We start from the raw sequence: 7,281 nt of genomic DNA, 5'->3' as shown, positions 1-7,281 counted from the left end.
GGTGAGTGAATTAGAAAATAAGTGAGGAATAATATTTCCAGACATAGGATGTGGTTGTACAATTTTCACACAAATATTTTTGTTGCGATGAAATTTCCACCTAATCGTGTGCATGCATCCAATTCCACAAAAAGTGTAGGTGCACATTTATATCTTTGTGAATAAACTATACCTTTCGTCTAAAGAACATTAGCGTAGCAAAAAATTACAATCAGAGAGTTCATAACAAAACTCTGTAGATACTCTTCATTGAAAATTTAAGCGCATGACCAACATAAAATCGTAAGAAATAAAGATAGCCACAAAGATATAATGCCATAGAATCATACACACCATAAAATGTGCTCCACAAGGTTTCAGCCATGGAACACTTGCACCACAAAGTAAAATCCAAAGATATTTCAAGAAGGTGGGACTGGGAAAACTCTCTAGCTGGCAGGAGTGAACTTCATGCAGATCGGAGGGTTAATCTTGGCAAGAGCAAGTAGTGAAGACGTGAATACCCATATGCCATCCCCACAAATCAAGCTGGACGCAACAGCAGGCACTTGGATGGTAGCATCCTTCTTGTCCATCTTCTCCCACACAAATACCACCAAACTCCCGATGCACATGTCAATGGCAAGGCTCCCACATACAAGGAAAGGCACCACCATTGCCATCGGCAGGGGCACATACTTGACATACCTACGTGGTAGGATATCCCTTGCAATACTCAGAAGCATCGCAAATGCAAAAATTCCAGCAGAGATTGAGAGGCGGTGCTTGGGCAAAACTGAGAAGCCTTCCACACCAAGAATTGCCATATAATGGTATATTAGTGCATACGGCGCCTTCCAATATCCGTCTGGGTTACCAACATCAAATGCCTTGTAGAAGAGCATGAAGGTGAGGGGTGAGATAATGCAGCCCATGCCTGTCCCGACGGCCTATGCAACAAGCATGGATCGTGGGGATGTCGGTGTGAGATAACTCGTCTTCAAGTCATGCATCAACTCGGCAGACATGAAGACCAACAGCTTTACCAGCGTACCACCAACTAGGCCAACAATTACACCATTTTTCTTGCCAGCCCAGGCCGCAAAGATGAAGAGGGCAATCTTGCCATAGTTGTAGGCCATGTTGATGTCAGTGAGACCCACTCCATAGGAATTGGAGAACCTGAGCATAGGTGCAACGAGATAGGCTACTATCACATAGTACCACTTGATCTGCCAGAACATTGGGGGTGTGATGATTCATGAGATGATGCTAAGCAAGGCATACTCTATGTATGCCATCCAAGAGGGTATGTTGTCACTCTTGAAGATCTCGTTGCGCTGCAGTTCCTCTAGTGAAGCCCAACCGTCCTTATCTATCACTGCATTTTGTCCATTCACTTTACACATTAGACGATGAGGTTAGATGAGTACGATAAAATACAAAAATTGTATGCTTTGCTCACCTTTGTTGGTAACAATATTGAGGTTTAATCTTTGATATAGGCTTTTACAAGTGTGACTTTCAAGAATTTGTAAGGGCCATCTCCAATTATCAGAGCTACATAGAAGCAGGCCTGTAACGTGAGTGATTGATACTGGTGACAGAAACCCTTTAAGTGATGTCTATTATTTATCAAATTTCTAACATACACAAAAAAGCATGTTACCTTGTAACCGTACAAGCTCTTCATGCTGCTTGCTGGTACATCTGCAGGGTACCAAACCCCCTTTTGTTTGGTAATGAGTGGCCACATTATCCCCCATGAGAGAACTGCACCCAATAGAGTGGAGAGGTTCACTAGCTGTGAGCAAATCATTCCGGCACCCACATATGTGAGGCTAAAGTCAAAGAAGACATTGTCACACCCAGAAGTGTTGAGTAAGAAAAAAAATATTGATATATCATATTGTGAAACTGTAGAAACGAAAAATGCATAAGTTTGTTTCCAAGCCTTGAGACCAAAAGTAGGGAACTGGACAAAACCGCAAACAGGGCCTCCAGTGTAGAACCTTTGAAAGAAGCTCCACATAAAGTTGATCCCGAAGTATTTTAGGAACCCGTTGACTTGTTTCCTGTCATGAAAAATCAAATAATGATTCATCATACCTTGTTTGAATCATTGTTTTAGTTAATCAATGGCAATGTAATGTAATGTTATCTAATGGGCATGACAAAGGTGACATAATCCATACTTTGCATTCTTGTCTCCCTTGGGGGGGGGGGGGTGTGAAACCCATTAATAAGTACATCAGTTGCACTCCCACTTAGGTAGGTTAGTTTGTAGTCGACCGCCAAAACCTGAATACATTTTGCAAAATCATCGCGTCGCAAAGAAACATGGGTAAAAATTAATTGTACAAGATTTCCAACACATAATGTATAAATTCCTCTTTAAACTTGTATTCAAACAAATGGACCATGAATCTTGAGTCCGAAGTCTAAAACAATTATTCAATTGTTGTATTCAGAACATGATACACATGTCATGACTTGCAATATCTCTTGTAACCAGAGTAGCAAACATCATCAAATCTATTATTGCGTTGAAAAAGCGGTGAGAACCCGGCCGTGCCGTCATGGTGACCGAATTTGGTTCATACATTTCGGGTCAAATTCTAGCTAGGCGTCGCCCTCATGGAAGTTTGAAGTCAGAGGCAAAGATTAGAGGTGCACATCGACATTTCAAAACAAAAAAATATTGTCCATCACGAAGACGAAAATACCCACGTATTACTCTTGAATCTTGATTGATTGCTTGTACTACTCCATCATATGTCTCCGCCAAATTAAATGCTCTCTATAATTAACCTAAGGCTCACCCAGCCCAAGTCTACATGATTAACGAAAGGGAGAAAGGATGATTAATTTGTACTAACTAGATGATACCCCGCGCGTTGCTACGGGAATTTGTAGCAGTATGTAGGAGGATTTATAGAGTGAGAAAGATTAATGGAAACAATAATATAAATACATGTCTATTTGAAGCTTTGAATGGTATAAAAAGTAATGCAAATTAATATATGGTAGAATTTCTCCATATTTACAAAATTAGAAGAATGCATCACCAACATTAAGAGAAGTAACATATATTTCAAGATAGTATCATTTGGTTGTCTATTGGAAGTGCATCGGAGGAAGAAAAATATATACTTCATACTAATTTGCCCGAATAGTAATCATCTTGCCTTCTCCACCTTGATCTACTTATTGAGCGAAAGATAACCAACTATACAAAATGTCACGTTACTTAATAGAAACATGTGCACTCCATTTTACTAAATAGAGTATTATTTAACACACTACCAACAAACAATGAGCAATTTTTTTTGCAAGATAAACAAAGAGCAATTAAATTTAAGGACAATGAGAAAAGCCCATACTTGATCTCTCTGCGAGAAAAAACTGTGGTTTGGATTGTTATTAGAAGCATAACAATGAAATATTGATATTCTATCTATAAAAAAATCATGTATAGTAAATCTATAGTAGTTATCGTAAATTTGAGAGAGAATGCAAGTATGTTCATAAGAGAGAGAATGCAAGTATGTTCATAAGAGGGAGAATGCAAGTATGTTCATAAAAGTCGCTTCATATTTATTTTTCATTTATGTAGGTAGATGATTGTTGTCAGTTGTGACAACAGTAGACCCCTGCAGTATTGGGAAGAAAAACAATGTCAATCACACAATTGTATCACAAAGGTAACAGAAAGATACCAAAAAATTCACATTGGAATACTACTCATAGGGAACAAATTACCTGAAACGAACCCCAATATGCCACATGTTGTGATTCTACAAAACAACCAGAAAAGAGCAATAAAAGTACCGAATTTGTACTAAATTAACATGTGTGAGAGGGAGGGAGACAGAGAGATACAGTTGTTGGGGAACAATACATGGTAGCTTCATCTGTTTGTTCTTTCCACAACCCTAAAGAACACAAAGGGAAGAAAAAATGTTCATCATCTAGTGCCTCCAATAAAAAAAACAACCAGATTGGAGAAACATCAATGATCCATCGCATCTCGATATATGTGTCAGCGGTAGTTGAGTTAGAAATGAGTTTGGGGAAGAGAGACTGGCCGGATTGCCGTAGAGGACGTCGCTGGGGATGGAAACGAGATTCCTACTATGAAAACAACACACAAATCAGAGCGTCAAACCAAGCTAACTCAAAAATTACGTTTTCATATATATGAGAAAATTGAGAGGAAGGAGAGCACCCACCTCTCGCACAAGTGATTTTGGAGGAGAGCGGTGGCGTCATGTACCTGCAACGGCGGGGATTGCAGGGCTCCGTGAGCAGTAGAGATAAAGAAAACGATCATGAGGCCTGGAGCCGGCAGCAGTGAGCAGCTCTTCGATGGTGACAACGCGTGAAGGCATCATCCGCGTCAGCGCGGTATATATGGAGAGAGAAGACGAGGAGAACAGGTGGGATTTTTTTAGGGAACTGAAACGGAATCACTGCTGCCCTTAATTGGATCAATCACCCACCCACGTTCCCACGCACGCAAAATTACACGACCGCATGCGTTGGTCTAGCTGCCTGCCTCTTTGAATTAATGCCAAAAACTAATTAAGGAGACGCACGTAGTACTTTCCAGGAATTTAAGGCTGGTCATAGTGGGGAGTAACTTAGACTAGTAACATACATATGTTACTAGTCTATGTTACTACCTTCATAGTGGGTAGTGTCATAGGTGTGGTAACATAGTTGCCTTCATTTATTACTTTGTAGACTCATTATGCATTGGAAACCGTTATGTGATGGTAACATATTATGTTACTCTATTTGCCTCTCTCCTCATTAACTACTTGCCACATAATCATTTTTGCTTATGTGGCATCTATGTTACTACCTATGTTACTCCCACTATGACCAGCCTAACATGAGAAGTTTCTGAGATGCTAGAATCACTGCATGCACATATTAATTGCGGTTTATCGAGCATGCCTAGTGAGAAGGACACTTGCATGCAGCGCCGTGACCTTAGACTAGCCATAATGAAGAGTAACATATACTCCCTCCATTCCACAATATAGTGCGTATAGATTTTTATGAAAGTCAAACTTTGTCAACTTTGACCAAGCGTATAAAGAAAATTGTCTACATCTAGAATATCAAACATGTAAATTCTGAAAATATAACTCAAGATGTATCCAATGATGCACATTTGGTATTTTAGATGTATCTACTTTTTTCTATAAATATGGTCAAAGTTTGTAATGTTTGACTTCTGCAAAAATCTATAGGCACTACATTATGGAACGGAGGGAGTACTAATAACATACACATATCCGTAGACTTATGTTACTATCTTCATATGGGTAGTAACATAAGTATGGTAACATGCAAAGCTTCATTTATTAGGTTATAGACTCATATTGCATTGGAACATGTGATGTTACAGTAACTAGCTAAATTACTGAAACTATCTCTCTTCTCATTAACTCATTGCCACATAAGCAAATTTGCTGAGTTGGACGTGATATTACTGCTGAAGTTACTCCCATTGTGGCTAGCTAGTCTTAGGGAATAACACTAATTGGATGATTTTGGAAACCGAATAATGACATGGTAATCCGTTGACGTGGACAGTGTGCATAATGAGAGAATAGTAAGAAGTGGAGAGCAACTTCTTAAGAATGATAGATATCATCCTGAGAGGAATGAGGCTGAGGAGGCCCCCAAAACAGATACCCAGAAGGAATCCCGTCATCCACCCAATGCCTGGCTCCTTGTAGCTCCCGGGCACGTTGCCCGGCGACTCCCCGGCAAGCTCGTACGTCTTCTTGTTGAGGTCCAGCAATGTCGACCCAACCCCACCTACAGCAGCAGCGCATGCACAAAATAATCGCTAGCTACTCATCAAGAACCAGCACAAGAACTTATGGATGGTGTTATGTGTAGTTGTGTACTACTGGCTAACGTGACGTACCCACTTGCGATGGTGTAGCAGGAATCGTCGCAGGCCTGTATTACGGTGTTCTCCTGCCGGGTGAAGGGGCGGGACGAGATGCCGAGGCGGGCGAGCCCGCGGGTCCAGCCGCGGAGCGCGAGGAAAGCCACCAGCGCGGTGGAGACGTTGAGCGTGGGCACCAGCCCGGTGGTGAGGGCGATCTTCATCACGATGACTGTGTAGATGAACCCGATCAACAGCGCTGCCACCATTCCCTGGATCGTCAACTGCTCCTGCCACGGCAGCACGGGCTCCAACTGCCGCTCGCGCGCCAGCGCATGGTCCGACTCCATGGCGATGTTGTCGACAGCCTTCTCGATCTCCGGCGCCACCCGTGTGCGGTCGACTGTGACGTCCATGGTTGATCGATCTCCCTCTCCTCTCGGCTATCAGCTCCTAGCTCGTGGGGCGAGAGAGATGGTGATTAGTGATAATAATGCTCACGCAATGCCATTGAATTATCTAAATTCTGAGCGTTCGGAATTCTGCAACACGTCCGAACGGTCCATTCACCGTTGAATGCGCATCGAACGCCCCACACAAGGTCCATCTCCCATTTTTTTCCGCCTGCTCACGTATGTCTAGGAAGACAGGTTTCTTTTTTCCAGCCATCTCGCACGAGGGAGTTTTCTTTTTTTCGGCTATTATTCCCACGAGGGAGTTTCCTTCTTTTTCGGCCATCAATCCCTCACAAGGGAAAGTTTCCTTTTTTCAGTCATCATTCCCTCAATCTGATTTTATGACCTGCTCGCAAGCATGTGGAGCCGGCAGTCAAACCTCATACCTATAGGTAAGTCATGAACTCAATAACCACTTGGCTTGCTCGGGTTTGACGGCGGATATAATTTAGTTTTCTTTTGTACCTTCACGTATCAAAAAAAAATGAACACTTGTGCAAATAGCATGGTGCATAGGATTCGTACATGAGGTCTCTACCTAACTAAATTGCTGCCAATTACCCACCTCAAGCTAATTAGATTTTTTTTTGTATACTTGTGTGAACCGAGCGCTGCCTTCGGATTGAAAAAGTTATTGATCCAGGAAAAAGGTTAGTGAAAACAAAACCCCGGTAATTTCTATGTAAATAGCATACACACTATGGACCTAATATTTTACGCAAAAACACCGCGGTAACTTTGACCGGGCAAAAAGTTGTAGAAAATATACTAAAAAATATCCCTCGATAACTTCTGTGTAAATATCATGATAATATAAGCACCGTTGACCTGATAACTTATGTACAACATCGTGGTAACATTGACCCAAGGAAAAATTGTTGAAAACAAACCATGATAATTACATAGCATGGTAATTTATGCACCACATATCTGATA

The 7,281-nt window shown here is 41.4% G+C and overlaps 1 pseudogene; it reads right to left on the bottom strand.

The window, feature by feature from the left end:
* Nucleotides 1–428: 428 nt before the first annotated feature.
* Nucleotides 429–6,306, bottom strand: LOC119333781 (annotated as a pseudogene).
* Between the last annotated feature and the right edge of the window lie 975 nt (nt 6,307–7,281).

Source organism: Triticum dicoccoides, chromosome 7A, assembly GCF_002162155.2.
Source record: "Triticum dicoccoides isolate Atlit2015 ecotype Zavitan chromosome 7A, WEW_v2.0, whole genome shotgun sequence".
In the NCBI taxonomy this organism is placed as follows: domain Eukaryota; kingdom Viridiplantae; phylum Streptophyta; class Magnoliopsida; order Poales; family Poaceae; genus Triticum; species Triticum dicoccoides.
Note: the sequence above shows the minus strand (reverse complement) of the source record. Positions and strands in the feature narration are given on the sequence as shown.